The 16,100-nt window shown below is 36.7% G+C and overlaps 1 protein-coding gene across 5 annotated transcripts in view; it reads left to right on the top strand.

Moving 5' to 3' along the window:
• The window catches only part of ARL15 (ADP ribosylation factor like GTPase 15), a 225,796-nt gene that overhangs the window by 123,990 nt on the left and 85,706 nt on the right, over nucleotides 1-16,100 (top strand). The window lies entirely within an intron of this gene.

Here is a 16,100-nt window from a genome sequence, read left to right as displayed (position 1 = left end):
CAACTGGGCCGGGGGAGAGAGACCCAACTCCTTCCCGCCAGAAATCCAAAGAGAAACTGCCAGGGGGAGAGCCCTGCTTTTACCCTGTGTTCTCAGAGGTGGATCCAATGCCCAGTGGTTGGGACAGATGGCAATATTCAAATCTGAGCACTCATTGGCCCCATCCACAGCATCCCAGAAGTCCTGTTTCTGGGTCAAACCATGACAGGAAAATAAAGACTGATTAACAGGCCTCTAGTCTTCCATCTCTTTATCCCCCAAAGCCCCTGAATCTTCCTTCTCTCAGTAAAATGTAGACTACTGTAAACTTTGGGCAAATTGAGCAAGACTTTGCACTCAGGCAGAAATGGCAGGCATGAACAGTGGAAGCTGAACTATGAGTTTGACTTGTGAATGTAATCTGATTCATTCAAGAAGTTTTTAGAATTAAGTTAAACATATCTTTCAGTATGAATTTTGCTTGAATTTTAATAATATTAGCTTATCTTAAAATCACTTGTAATGGAAATCTGCTCTTCTAAGAAAGTTTTTCATGAGCATACTTAAGTATTCTGAAAATGAAGCAAAATACACAAGACGTTGGCTCAGGTTTTAGAACATAATAGGGGAAAAAGTTTTCTGAAGGGATCAGGCAATTGCGTTTATTGCAGTTGTGCAGCTGCTTGGCTGCTCTTCCCGTCTCTGCCCGGTTCTGACATAGAGAAGAGAAGCAGCATCCCACTGGGTGTGAGAAAGCATCTCTGCTTTGGTTCCTTTAGGTTCCTTTCCATTCCCTAAGGATGGGATACAGAAATGGACTGAGATTTTTGGGTCCGGTGAGCAAAGCCCAGAGTAAGGGCTCCAAGGAACTGGAACAATAGTTAATTTAATTGCTGTGTTACCTGAACAAGTCGGGGGAGGGGGGGAGTGGGAGAGGAGGTATTGGAGAAATAAACAATCATCAAACCCCAGCTTTTGTTCATGATATAATTGCAGAATGTCCTGAGTGGAAAGACACCTACCATAGTCGTTGAAGTCCAGTTCCTGGCCCTGCACAGGACAGACCCAAGAAACACTCCATGTGCCTGAGAGCATTGTCTAAACACTTGAACTCTGGCAAGCTTTATGTTTTTAAAATAGTTTGGCTCTTGGCTCTGCTCTAGGAAGAATTCACAGAAAGGCTGATTAGATGCTGGAATGGGCTGCCTAGGGGAGTGGTGGAGTCATTGTTCCTGGAAGTGTTTAAGGGAAGAATGGACATGGCACTTAATGCTGTGGTCTAGGTGACTTGGTAGTGTTTGCTGTTAGGTTGGACTCAATGATCTCAGAGGGCTTTTCCAGCCTAATTGGTTCTGTGATTCTGGCTTTCATTTGGTTTTATATGTATGATGGTAAATAGACAGGACACAGGATTTTTATGGTAGTGTTTGTGACAGGGTTGTTCTTTCCCTGGGTTCCTATATCCCTTCTTTACTTCCTAAACCTTTGTAGCATACTCTAATCTCATTGATTTTTACTGTATTTTCTTTATTTGCTTAAAGAGTATTTTGCAGTCAATATGAACACCAAAGTAGTACTACTTCCTCAAGGAAAAGTTCCACTTAGGTTCTAGTCTCTTTTTTTCTGGTTGTCTCCTTTTTTTAGAACCTGCTAGAGTGCTTTGGTGGATTTTGTGGAGATGCGGTGTGTCAAGACTTGGTTAGCAAAGCAAATATGGAAATGTTTGCATATAAATGTTTCCCAAGGGTTTTGAAGTAATAAACCTACAATTATAATCAAGGTCAATCATAATCTCAGGTCAACATATCAAACTACTTTTAAAGATGTAGTTTCATCAGTTTTCCAAGTGGGAACAGGGATTGTGATTTCCTGCAGGAGAGAAGGAATGCACTTGGTTGTCCTGGCTGGCTCCACACAGTTTTCAATTCCTGCTCTAGTTGAGAAGCTGGTGGGCAGTTTAGAGCTCAGTAAAATATATGGGTATTTTATCTTACTCCTTTCAGAAGCCATTGATGTGCATTTGTTGTCACTGGAGGCATCTCACCTTATGTAGCCCTTCATTTGCTGAGATCTCTTTCATCCATTTCTCAATCTGAAGCATGATCAATATAGTTTATTTTTTATTTTATAGTTATATAGGAATTTAAAAAGCATATTAATATTTATCATTGTTATTGAAATAGGCATGTACATTAATATCAGCAGAAAATTATTCTTGAGTTTACTGTTATCTATTCATTAAAAACTTACACAAGTGATTTTTGCACCCATGTCATGTTGCATAACAGTTGGTAAACTCAGCCTCATTGTTTAAAGCAGTGGATTTGTGGTGCCTCAGTGGTTTACTGATGTATATCAGTAAACTAATAATACTGTGAGAATAATAACTAATAATACTGTGAGAATTTCACTGGGCCCCACTTACAAGAGAACTCAATATGGCATTTGTAATGCAGAATATGAGCCAATTATGTAAAACTAAAAAAAAAAAAGTGCTCAGAAGTTTCCTGCAACAACCAGCTTTCAGTGTTCCACCAGAAAAATTAAGGTATTTTACAATCTTTAAGATCAAATAAGAAATACTGTGTAAAATCTTCTAAAGCTGAAGAGCCTGTCTATGCAGTGTTTTCCAGCTGCAGGAGGACTATGAGCAGACCAGGTGTCATGCCAGCCCCGTTGTGGCACTGGGCTCAGGATGCCCTGGCACATAGCACACCACTAGTAGGCATTCCTTTCTTGGTCTCACGTTATGATTTGGCTATACATGGTTAAAGCTCAAGCAAAGGAAGCTCAGGCCAGCCTTCAAGATACACTTTGGATACCTAAATAATGATCATTGCGACGTACTAGTACAAAACATGTATAACAATTTAGGATTATATTTCTGTGCATATTTTAATGAAGCGAAATGAAGATCACAGTTATTTAGGCAAGTCTTAGTTGAAAGTTGGAGCCACTGTTTTAATTGATGGCATTACTTGATGCATACTGTGAAGAGACTTTTCTGCTACTGGTCTGGGAGCCTGTAATTAATAGGGAACAGAAGGTTACACTGCATTCAAAGAAATGTCTTGCAAAGCTCAGGACTGGCAGAAGAGTGTCTGTGCTGCCTCAGCACCGAAACCACTTGTGAGGGGATACTTCCATGGTCTGAATGCAGGGCTTGGTGCTGTGCATGCTATCACTGCGCAGTAGGGCAAAGGTGCATTTTACAGAGACATTGCAGGGTGCCTGCAGTGTGAAAAGTTTATTGTTTTATTATTTATTTCTCCAAATGTCTTCAGAAGTTAAAAATGCAGCTGTACAGGAAGCTTGATCCTTCATATTGGAATGTTAAAAGGACAATGATAGGTTGAGGTTTTTTATCACTGTTTTTCGTGGTGCTTTTTTGGAAGTTATTGTCATGGCTAAAACCCCCAGTAATTCCTATTTGTAAAGATCTTTAATGTTACTTAGCCTTTTCTGGATTTAGCAGCCTTGACAACATTTGCGCAGAGGTATCCAAAATCTGGAGATGCACATTTGAGGAAGAAAACAAGTGTTATGTTACATTAATTGATCTAGTTTTCTGTCATGCAGCATCACTGCAAACATAGGTGCCTTGTGATGTGATGTGCAGACTGCAAATAGCTAATTGACTCTGATCTCTGTTAATTAGTGCAATTAAATCTTATAATGAAGCTTTGAAGAGGTCATCTGAATTAGATGAAAGCTGAGGCTTTACTCAGAGTCAGAGCCTTGATGTTAATTGTTGAGTCCTGTGACCCAGCAAAAGGAAGACTTACTGATAATGTGGTCTTAATACAGGAATTTCTGTTGTTGTAGTATTTAAAAAATTGTGTGATTGTGTCACTACCTCTGTTTCACTATAGCCATACTTCAGCACATGATATAAAATAATTAGATCAAGACCTGATGGCACCTAAAAACCTGTATTATGCTCAAGACATTGTTTAAATTATGAAATTAGCTATTCTAATACAAAGAAAAAATGAAAACTTAGAATAGTGTATTTATAATAAAATAGCAGTTTTGGAACACAGAAATGAATCTTCTGTGATTGAAAAAGCCCTTCACTTTCTTTTTTCCTTCCTGAAATTGGAGATTAATCTCTATAAATGTCACACACTGGACTGTTTATATTTCTATTTAATCAACCTAACCTTCTCAGTGTAGGGAGTAATACTTAGTGAGCTACAGTCTCATATAGTTTTTATTTTTGATGCTGTATGATTTGTTCATTCTACAAAAATGCACTTACCTAGTTTTATAAATGAGCTAAATAATGTTAAAAAATTGCTAGTTCAAGTGTCAGATTTCAATAATTAGAAAGACTGAAATGAGAAAAAAACTAAACCAAACCCCAGGTCAGCCCTGGTGGGGCCTCAGCTGGAGTGCTGTGTCCAGTTCTGGACTCCTCAGGATATGAGAGACACAGAGGTTCTGGAGTGAGTCCAGCTCAGGACAATTAAGGCACTGGAATGTTTCTGTTGTGGGGAAAGGCTGGAGCTGGGCCTCTTCAGCTTGGAGAAGAGATGACTGAGAGGGCACCTCATCCGTGTCTGTCAGTGACTGCAGGCAGGGGTCAGAGCAGGGACCGGCTCTGCTCGGTGCTGAGCAACAGGACAAGAGACAACAGGCAGAAACTGATGCACAGGAAATTCCACCTGAGCATGTGGAAGAAATGCTTTACTTCATGGGTGACCAGGCACTGGAACAGATTGTCCAGGGAGGTTGGGAGTCTCCCTCCCTGGAGATATTCTGGGCATGGTTGCAACTGGTTGCGATCCTGTGCTGTGTGCTCCAGGATGGCCCTGCTGGTTCAGGGAGATGGGACTAGATCACTGTGGGTCCAACCTGACCCATTCTGTGAGAATGGAAACTCTCAATCTCAAATAGATGTTTTGCTGGCAGATACTTATAGGCTTTGATATATTTAAAAGATTTAGATATTTCCTAGAGCACAACCTAATAAGGACTGAGTGTTATAGGAACAGTAGATTATAGTTCATCCTTTCTGGAAATTCCTGATGATAGTGCTTGCTCTCTGAGACCTAGTAAGTTGAAATTGAAATTTGTTATGAATCTAGTTGTGCCTTCTTTATAGGGACTTAACTAGTGCATGCTAGACAGCAAAAGATTAGGCTTATAGCTCTGAGTTGAACAGTTTTTGATAGCATCTATCTGATCAAGCTTGTTACCTTCTTTCCCTCAGATAGGCTGACTATGTTAAATTAGGGATGGCCACGTGAGATACTCCTGTAGTTTCAGGATTCTTTTTCCAGGATTTTATGTTCTCCGTAGATGTGAAATAAAAAAGTTACTTCAAAAGAGTTAGAGAATTAAGAGCAATTTTAGTAGACTGATTTTTAGAGAGCATTTATATTTAAAACTGTTTAGAGAATTGCCACCATATAATTTATGATGTTGCTTTAGAGTGTAAAAAAATATCTTTCAGCCTAAGTTCCCAATGTATTGATAGTGGCTTAAAGGACCAATTGCTAGCTGTGGAAATTATCTTAATTTCCATGTATAATAAAAGAAGTTTGCACAATTTGTTTGTTTGGGCATTGGAATTGTGCCATAAAATCAGTGCTTGTTTCAAGGACACTTGAATATATAGACGTTGTTGTTGTCTTACACAGAAGATGAGGGGTTTATTTTCAACATAACAATATAAAATTAGTCTTCATAGAAATAGCTAAAGTATATATATTTTAATTTTGATTAGTACTAGGAGGCAGCACTCATTAAGGTGGCTAGCTAGAAACACACTTGTGTGGAATAATTGTAGCTAAGTGTTGTTGATTAAAATGAATTTTTTACATGTATAATTTCTGTCAGTTATTACAGATAAAGATTTTTAGTTGTTAAAAAAAGCCAGAGATTTTTATCTTCCAAATCTGCAAAATTTGCTAGAGAAAACTGATTTGATATAAGTTAATTAAGCTACTTTGTGTAAAATAGAATATAACCAATGACAAAAGAGAGATCTGCCAAAGGACAGTGGTGGAGTTTCCTAATATAGTATGTTGAACAGTGCAGATATGTGGAAACCCATGCTTTAATCTACTGTGTCATAAAAAGTGTCTTAATATAAATATGATAGCCTTAAGGAATTTCATAGAATATGGCCCAAGTCGCATACCTAAACTGTTTATAGAAGGAGAGAGAAACATGCCCAACAAAATGAAGTTTTGTGAAATGCATTCTTTATTTGACTCAGCCACAGCTGGGAGGATTTCATTGTGTACCATGGTGTGAGATGCATTTTTCACTGAGCCTGTGGCTTCGTCAGATCTTTACAACTTGCAGGTGAAGGTCATGATTATTTCCTAATAGTTCCTGGATGGTGATTCAGTTATCATTGTCTCCATCTTGTTCCTAAGACATGATTGCCAGACTAAGGAAACAAGGTGGGATAGGAAAAGTCCCTCAAAGTAGCACAACCATGTTATCTGATGTGGGAGTGTAAAGTAACCCTGGTAAGTCAGGTAGCTGTGTAGTTTATGAACACAGGTCTAGGGTTGTTTCTTTGCTTCTCTGCATTGTAACTGTGGAACTTTTTAACCAGATGCCATCCTCAGAGATAAAAACAGCTTCCTTCTCACTGCAGTAAAAAAGTAGTATCTGTTTCCTCTGCTTTGGACTCCAATTTTGCCTGTTTTTAATTAAAACTATGTTGAACTTTTTCCCCTTTACCGGTTGAATATGGATTGCAGTTTTTCTCTGTAGCTGCAGACTGGACCAGGGACATTTTGAATTTCTTTGGCTATGTCCATAGTAAAAGTTTTACAGAAAAATGTCCTGATTAACTTAAAGCCAAAACCACTGAGCTAATTTCTGGACACTGTTTGGTAGTCAGTGTTCCAAGGATCATTCCCTAAAGACCATTTCTGTGAGGCCACTCTGTTTTGCAGTCTAAGGGAGTATACCACCCTAGACACATGTCATTTTGTACCAGTTGGCCTCAGTTCCCTGGAAGTTACTCATGAACGTGTTTAATTTACAGTTACAGATGTTTCTGAAAGATTTTCTGAAAGATTTGTTGTGTATGAACTATTTTGACAAAATATATACTGTGTGGTACCCTTCCATGCTGGGTGACAATAAGCAGGTAGTCAGTAGTGACTTCATTTGGTTATGCAACAAACACCTTCATGGGCAACAGGGGAAACTGCTCACGTGTGCTGAATTATGTAGCCAGCAGGACACAGAGAGTGCTGTGCTTCTAACCTGCATGACTTTTGCATGAATACTCTTGCCCTCTCAACTCTCTGCTAATATCTTGCAGATGTCTGTAAAATATGTGAAGTTAATATTTTATTTTTTTTTGCTTTTTAGGAGGTCACAGTTTTTATTGGTGCATTTTCATTTGCTCATTTTAGTTGAAGTTTTCTCCCTTTGATTCTCATGTAATTCTCAGAATCATGCATTCCAGTTCAGAAGAGCATACCTATTTCCAACAAAGTATTAGATTTTAATTAAACTCTGAATGATCTGTTTCAAATACTATGGACTTTAAGTATGAAAAGTTTTTAAAACTCTTGAAGATAATTTATTTTAAAATATTGAACTTGTCACCATTCTAAACAGCTTCAAAACCTAAAAGAGTAAAAAGACATTGCTTTCTTGTTTCTTATTTATTCGAATACAAGTAGCAGTAGGGTTTGAGATCTTCTGTTCTTTTGCCTGACTACCAAGGTTCTGTCCAACTACTCTCACTACCTTGGCTATGAAATATATGGCTGCACTCTAAAAGCTAAATAGAACTATTGTGAGTAAGTTGATCTTTCTGGAAGTTTTATGTAAGCAAGAGTTAAGTCTTTGGTGTAATATACATCAGTTAGAAGTAAACAGCCTTTGATTTCAATGCTAGACACTGCCTTAAGGCAGAAGAAATTACACTGTCATACAGAGGATATGTAGCTGTTGCTATTTTGGTATTTGATTTCTTCATTGTCACATAGTTGAAAGCTGTCCAAGAGATGAAGAAGTGTAAGCTGACAAAGAAAGAAAATGACCAGCTTATGGAGGATATAGGAGTGAGGGGCAGTGTATATATGTAAGAGTCGTTTGCACTACTTGCAGCTTTACTTCTCTGTATCTGTTCATTCTCAGAGAAAGTACTGGCTCCCAAGGAAAAAATGCTTCAAAAATTGCCAAGTAGCAAAGACTTAAAAGGGTTAAATGCTGATTAAATACTTTAGTAGTAATTAATGAAGTTGGTTATCATCTGACTGATGGTAGTGCACTTTGTCATGATACAAAGACGTATTTTAATAACAGGTATGGCATTTAATACACAACAGTGGCTGTCTTGAGTTTTGAAGAAAATTCCTGGAAGTATCCAGTACTGGAAAAAGGCTTGACTGTGACAGCTTGTGAAAATATGTAGTCATCATGCCTGTCATAGTGTGTTTCCTCAAAAGACTCAAGGTATTTTAGATCCAAGTTTATAAGTTGGAAATAGACAATTTATTAACAGGTTCTTTTGAATATATATGCTACTGCTAATGAATGAGCAAATGGCTAATGAACTTAGGGAAATGTATCCATAACAACTTCTAAAAAAAATGGTAGGAATGAACATGAGGCATATGTAATTGAAGGCATCAGCAAATATTAAGAAATCCTGGTAGCAGCTGCCAATAAATCTCACTCGGGAAGTGAAACATATCTGACCTACCCAAGAATGAAGTATGTGACAGTATTCAAAATCACCTTGCATCTATCAAATAGATCAAAACAAACATCAACAGTTTGAGGCTTTCAAACATCTCAGTAGCAGGGCAATAACTGCCTGCATTCTTGCATACAAATTGACCCTGCATAAAAGAAGGTGCTGGGACTGGTTTGTGAGGGATGAGTAACAGGCTCAGTATATACAGCCTAGTGAAGTACATGTAGGCTATGAAAACAACTGCTTTTGAGTTAACTGAAACTGTTTATGAGTTATTGAAGACTAATAAGGAAGGGAGGGTTTGTTCTGATTTGTGTAGTAATTGAAATTAGTATTGATGACATTAAAAGATGTTCCATTGTGTGGGATTCTTTTCTCAAATGATACTGAAGGGGTTGGAGGAGAAATGGTATAAAGCACAAGAATTACAATCTTTAAAACCAGAGCAGAACAAATTAAAGAATCTTATTGTAAGAAGTTATCTTATATTGTGAATGTTAAGCAAAATACATGTCCTTAAAGATCCTTTGCTCTAGCTATTTTGACACACTTTTATTGCATTTTCCAAAATACAGTGAAAAACTCCCAGTAGTTCTGCAAGGGAACTGGACATTCTTCCTTTCAAACTGGAGTGAGGAGCCAAGTAGTAGGCTAGGGTAAGGGAAAGGAGAGGTGTAATGATGAACTTGTGGACTTGCCTAAAGAAATGTTGTTTTGGATCTCTGTTAAGTGCTGGCTGAAGTGCCACACTGGCTGAAACTCCCTGTTCCCTTGTAATTACAAGGGTATAATCACACCAGCAACACCTCTGCTGCTTTCATTAAGAGCAATATAGGGAAGTAAATACTTAAATTACCAGTTTATTCCATCAGCCTGAAGTTGTTATTTTTTATGTTACCAGAAAACCTTACTTACAACAATAATTATATTTTCTTAAGAAGTAGATTTTGGGCTCTGAATTCCTGAGGCAGATAGATTTAAAAAAAAAAAACAAAACAGTATTTTGTTGAATTCAAGGGAACTGACCAAATTCATTCTGTTTGGGGAACTGATGCTAGAACGAGAGCAAGAGGAAAATCTGCAGAAAATATTCCTTGGACAAAGACAGCTAAATAGATAAAAAACCTACCAATATCTCTGCCAAGCACTTTTTAGTTGTAATTGTAATATCATATAAAACGACGTCTTTTATAAGGAGGGAAATCATAGGGTATTCATTTTGAAGTCTTTGAAAATTATGAGAGGGAGCAAAACTTAATCACAATGGATGCACTGAGTACATAGAATATCACATAATTTATTTTTATTTTAATGTGAATTAACAAATCCCTGTACTTAATCCCTGTACTTTAGTTCTGGAAAGTATTTGCTGGTAGTCTCAGTGTATACTCAAGTTTCCATCAGTGAAAATATTTAAGGAAGAAAGGCAGTTGGAACTATCTTTTGTGTGGAGGCTTAAATTATTTCCTTCATTGCTGGGAACAATTAGTTGCAGGAAACATTAAGAGATATCCCTGTCCTCCAATTCTCTCTCATCAATTGTTGCCAGTAATTAGTTTTCAGACAAACAAATAAACAAACAAACAAACCCCAAACCAAAAAAAAAAAAAAAAGAAAAACAAAACCTCAAAAACCTGAACAGTTTCCTATAATATAACTTAACTTGGTCGTCACCTTTTTGTCACAATTCTTTCTTAAGTACAATATCCAGGTAACACATATAAACCAAAATTGTTCCCCCCCCGCAACATTGTACTTCTTCAGTTCACCCAAGTCAGAGTTCCATATTTTTACTTTAAATCTCATAGCAATCTGACATGTAGTAAAGATTTCACTGCCTGCCATTCTCTATTTTGTTAATGGCAGATACATGCTGCATCATTCTGATAGCTTTACAAGTGTTAAAATCTTTCACTTCAGATAAGAATATATTTTGCAGTAAACTCACATGTCTCCTATCTGCTATTATATGATTATTGTTTTTAAGCCATAAAAAGAAAGAGTTCTATCTTCCAGTCATGTTAATGTTTTCTTTGACACCTCAGGTCTCTGGAAGAAGGAAAAAAGAGAACTTTCTTACCCTATCAGATTTGGACTGTCCTTTTTTTTCCTCACTTTTGCATCTCATGCTGTCTGATGAACTGTGAAAATGCTTTCATCTACAGATTGACCACAATTTAGTAAAGAAGTAAACACTTCACTGGAAAACAGTTTGTTTTCCAGTGTCTGAGAATACTAGTTTGCTTGTACACACTTAGAAATTACTATTTTCTGTGTAGTTACTCTTTCTATTTAGCTCAATTTGCTAATGAGGTTGTAGATTTCTGTTGTGGAAAATTAAGTCTTAAATATTCATGACTCAGCTGGAAAAACTGTTTTTGCATATATTATATATACATAAATAAAATGTATGTTATTTATACTTTTTTAAATTATAGTTTTAAGGCCATCAGCATTAGTATGTAATGAAATAACTTCTGGCCATCTGCCTTATTATCCCTGTCAAGCAGTGTCCGTCATAATCACTTAACATATTTTCAAGATGCTGGTGATGTGTCCAAGCTAATTCCTTTTACGTATTTTCCATAATTACTTCATCATTTAAATGAGACAATTATCCAATATTTAACTAAGTGCTAAGAAATTCAGACTTCAAGCTTTATCTTGAAGCAAAAAGACCAATTAAATACTTCAGTATCAAATTATGTGTTTCTTACTAATTATTATCGAAGTGTCATAAAACTGCATTCAATTCTGCTTAAAAAGAGAAAAGCAAAGAGAACATGGCAGACAGGTTTTGTAATGGCAAAATAAATAGGCACATCATGTTATGGTATATTTAAGTTATGTCAAGCTCTGTGAAGTAGATTGGGTAGTCTAGTGTCTTTCCAAAACAAGAAAAATGCATCTAAAATTTTATGGGATATTCGTTTTAATACCCTTGTCTGCTCACAAATGATGATACCCTCTTCTAAATGGAGCTAAGTTTGTTCCAGTAGCTGTCTTCTTAGAAACAGACTTCCTAAGATAAAGTCTTAGTTACTGACCTTCCAATGTGTCTAGTGTTTTAGGCTGTCATATAAGTAGTCAAAGCAGTTCAAGTGCTACTGCTTTTTCTTACTAGTTCATGCTATATAATAGTATGCAATAACATTTTGGAAATTCTTTATACAGAACCCATTACAAAAATCTCACACCTTCCCCCTTTCTCATTTTGAAGTGAACTTGAAAGTGTTTTTCACTTGGCTTATTTAAGAGGGTGTGTCCTTTTAAAATCATGATGAAATACATACAGCGGTTGTTCTGGGAATTTGATCAGTCCTTAGCATCCAGAAACAGATAGTGAGTGAAATTATTTCTTCTGTGGCATTGCTGTAAGGTCACAGTTCTCAATTTCAATTATTAATATGTATTTGTATACATTACAACAACTGTGAAGTGCATTCAAAAAATGTTAAATGTAAAATGAAAAGTTCTACATGCTTTAGAAAAATTGTCAGTAGAAAAAAATACCCCAAAAGTTCTTTTAATAGGAAAGTTGATTTAAATGAATTCCAGGACTAGTTGAGCCAGAAGTTGAACTAGAATAGTTCATATTTAGGACTCAGTCCTTCTGAGAATGGAGCAATACAGTTTAAAAGTCCATAAAGGTATTCTCCCAGAGAGCTCATGTAGAATGCTGCAGTTCATAGACTTCAAGGTCCTAGGATGGGTGATATATTTAATGCAGAATATGTGTTCTATGGTGATCGCACTTAGGTAGAATTCTAGGTGCTATTAAAATACAAGTTCCTGAATAGTACTCAAGGATCACAGTTATTATTTCACTATTTTTCATTACTAGTTTAGAGCATTTCAAATCTTTCCTGTTGTGTTCTGGAGTGGTGTGAGGTTTATATATTGCAGAACCAAATGTGTGACGGTCTGGCCGGAGCACCACAACTTACAGCTCTGTCCTGCCCCACATGTGTACATTGGGAGAAAGGCCTTTCTGAACATGCAGATAAACAGTAAATTTCAAAGAAGTATAGCTGTGATGATATTTAGGTTTTCAAGTCTTCCATAGAAATTCCCAGCAGCAGTATTCTAGGATCATGTCTGCAGTTTCCAGAAGGAACTACCACTGTTCTCCATAATTTTCAGTTATTCTTACAGGAAAAATTACTGGAAGAACATACAGCCCCCTTGACGCCCCTTTTTTCATTTTCTTTTGTGAAAGGTACACTAGATGACAGCTAGCATCTTTATGACCAAGAGTTGTGTATATCATGATAATGTCAGAGTGACAAGAAGGAGAAAAATTGTAGAAAACCAGAGATACCAGATCTTAGATTTTTTGGCCTGTCTTTGGTCTGAGAGTAGGATTTTGTCTGTAGGGTGTTTGTGTGAGAAGACTTTGTTGAGTCAGGATACACATAAAGGCAGTACAATGGTATAGTTATCCAGGTAAAACAAACTAATTAACAAGATGTTTGTGCCCAACAGTGCCCAGACTACTGTTGCCATGGAGCATGACCATTTATTTATGTGCATCTCTTTTACCTGTGGTTAGAAACTGGACTTTTAAAATTATTTGGCTGGTTTATGCTGAAGATCCTTATGTCAGTATCTCAGAGAAAACTAAGTCCTGCACATGTTGAGGCAGGCAACTGGGTGGATAAGAGTCAGTCCCACTGGTGTCCTTGACAGTGAGTGTGCTGAAGCATCAGATGCTGATGGCCAGAGCACTTGATATGTGAATATGGGAAATTCCCTTGTAACAAAAGGAGCTTGGATTGGGTTGGTTGGTTGGTTGGCTGTTGTTTGGGTTTTTTTATTAACTTAACAGAGATTTCCTATTAATATGTTTGTTCAAGGAAGAAACACTTCTTTTCTCCCTAGTCTTTCCTTTAAAAGTAGCTTGCTCCACTTTGTTTTCCTGCCTTTATTTTCCCATCAAACATACTGGGCTTTTGGTTGAAAATCTAAAAACCAGGGTAGTCTCTTTTAAAACCTTGAGTGTTGCTCTTATTGACCTTGGCAAAAAGAAGATACTTTGAAACTCAGTAAGAGGATGAGTTTTTCATCAGCCTTTTATTGCTCACTACATGTGAGCAGCCCAGAAGAAAATTCCCAGGGAGGTAAGAAAGAAGACAAAGTGACAGTCTCCCTAAGAGGAGGAGGATGTCACATTCCCTAGATGCCCCATTTGGGCAAGGGGAGGGTAGGTCGTTTCTAGTTCTCATTTTTGGGCTTGCCTGCATTTTTAAAAAGTCTTGCTTGTTTATTTCTTCACAGTTATTATAAACTATGGCATGCTTCAGGAATTAATCTTGAATACTCCTTGTTTACTGCTGTAAAAGAGTGCATCACAAACATCTTATGAAAATCCAAGCTTACTCGTGGCAAATGTGGATAGATTTCTTCAGCAAAACACCCCAAAGAAATGAAAACTTAAAAACTTTAATTAAAGTTAACTAGTTAAAGGATGCAATCTATAAAAACCTCCTAGTCTTGCAGTATAAAGAGTAATAAAATATGTTATTCTTTTAAATAAATAAGAGGTAATATAAGGGAATAGTATTGTTACTCTTTTAGTCTTTTTTATAAGACTGTGTGTACAATCTTTCCTCTTTTGCAGGTTACTTTTAGAAGTTTGAAGACCATCCAGTGAAAACTAGCTGGTTTTGGATTTAGTAATTACACATTATTGTGTAATAACTTTTACTGGCTGTGCTGCTTGAACTGGGTTGGTTAGATGGTGTCCGTTGCTTCCATTTCTTTTTGCAAAATGTTTGTTAAGTATTTTTACAACAAGCTGGGACATACTGTAGCTGTCAGAGTAAGAATAAATACAAAATTAAAGGGTATTTGATAAAATAATTGGGTGACAGAACCTTCCTCTGTGTGTAGATAAAAATCAAAAATGGCATGTTCTAATATTCTTTTGACAATTTGATTAATTACCAGTTTATGAGTTCTAAAAGGGTTTGTCAGTTAGAATAATGTGTGAATGTGTTATGTCAGCCTGAAGAATTTGACATTCAGACATGTACATAAATTAGGTTAGCTATTCCTGGACCTTAAGTTTGAGAAGAACAGAGATGGGGACTTTTTCTTCACCTGGTCATTTCCTTGGTGATCAGGAGTACATCTCTCTGTAGTTATTGTCCTTAAGCAGAGCAGTCTGCCTCGTCTAGTCACCTTTGCAGTTCGCTTTCCAGTTTGGAATGGCTCCTTTTTTAGTGAACAGGGTCTTTCTTTTTCATCTGTTTTAAGCTTCTCCTCCTAGAACTTGCCAAGCTATAACATTAAATGATGAACTGGGAAAAACACTTCTCTTAAGAGAACACAGTTTGCTTGTTCATAAATGAGAGGCAAGAGAACTCTGTAGGTAATAGCTACTACTGCTCTTTTCTTGTTTTCCTGCTTACTTCTTATCTATTTGGTTTTCTGTGATTTTGTACTACAAGGTGTGGGAATACATTATCCTGCTATGAAAGAACCTGAATTGCTTTATTATTCTTGTTTTAAAATCAGATTCAATGCTCAGTGGTCTGCTGTTCCATTATACACAAAAGTCATTATTAGCACAGATCACTGTGAGTTTTCACAAAAGTCTAAAGGAAGGAAAGTGTTATGGTGAGACATCAGCTATTAAAACTGAAAAACCAGGCAGGCCAGGAATATAGAGGCTTTTCTCAAGGTTAACAATACTGAAAATTTTAAAGTCCATCAATTACCTCTTCAGTCAGACTTACCTGCCTTGGTAGCCTGTGTAATAGAAAATGTTTAAAATTTGGACTTGGAATACAATTATAAATGTCGATGCAACATAAAACTTGCAGCTTAGCTTTTTGAAGGATTTGTGTCCAAAGCTTGTTTAAATTACATTTCAATGTTAAATTAACTTTCATATGTCTAGACAAATATTTGTACTGCACTATTCCTTTGAGGATTTTTCTGCTGTATTAGTTTAAGAGACCCCTCCCCACAACTACCATTCATGAGTGTGCATCAATACAATCAGGTAAGTGGATCAAGTCTGAAGTGTTTAGAGAAGAAAAATAAATACACTACAGTGATTAAAGAAGTGAAAGTATTGTTTCATTTTGTCAGTAAATAAGGGGTTTAATAATTAATAGTTTATGCTAAGATAATCAAGGACTGTCAGCATTGGTTCTTTTGTGGTTTTTTCCTCCCCTATGATTTTAAACTGTTTAAAATCTGTACACAGTGATACAGCATGGGACTACAGTTAGTGTATCACTGCTTATTGGGTTTAGACACTTGCATTAGCTTGTGTGGTGCCTGCGTAAGTAAAACAGAAAGTTGATTTAGTGACCAAAGAAAACTTCCAAAATGCCTGGTATTTCTAGATTTCTTTTTTTATTTTCTTTTTTATTTTTCTTGGCACTAAGTTTCCAAGCAAAACATGTGTATTAACTGACTCTGCAAA

The sequence above is a fragment of the Melospiza melodia genome, chromosome Z (assembly GCF_035770615.1).
Source record: "Melospiza melodia melodia isolate bMelMel2 chromosome Z, bMelMel2.pri, whole genome shotgun sequence".
Taxonomy (NCBI): Eukaryota; Metazoa; Chordata; class Aves; order Passeriformes; family Passerellidae; genus Melospiza; species Melospiza melodia.
The sequence above is the reverse complement of the archived record's forward strand: the minus strand, read 5'-3'. Positions and strand labels throughout refer to the sequence as shown.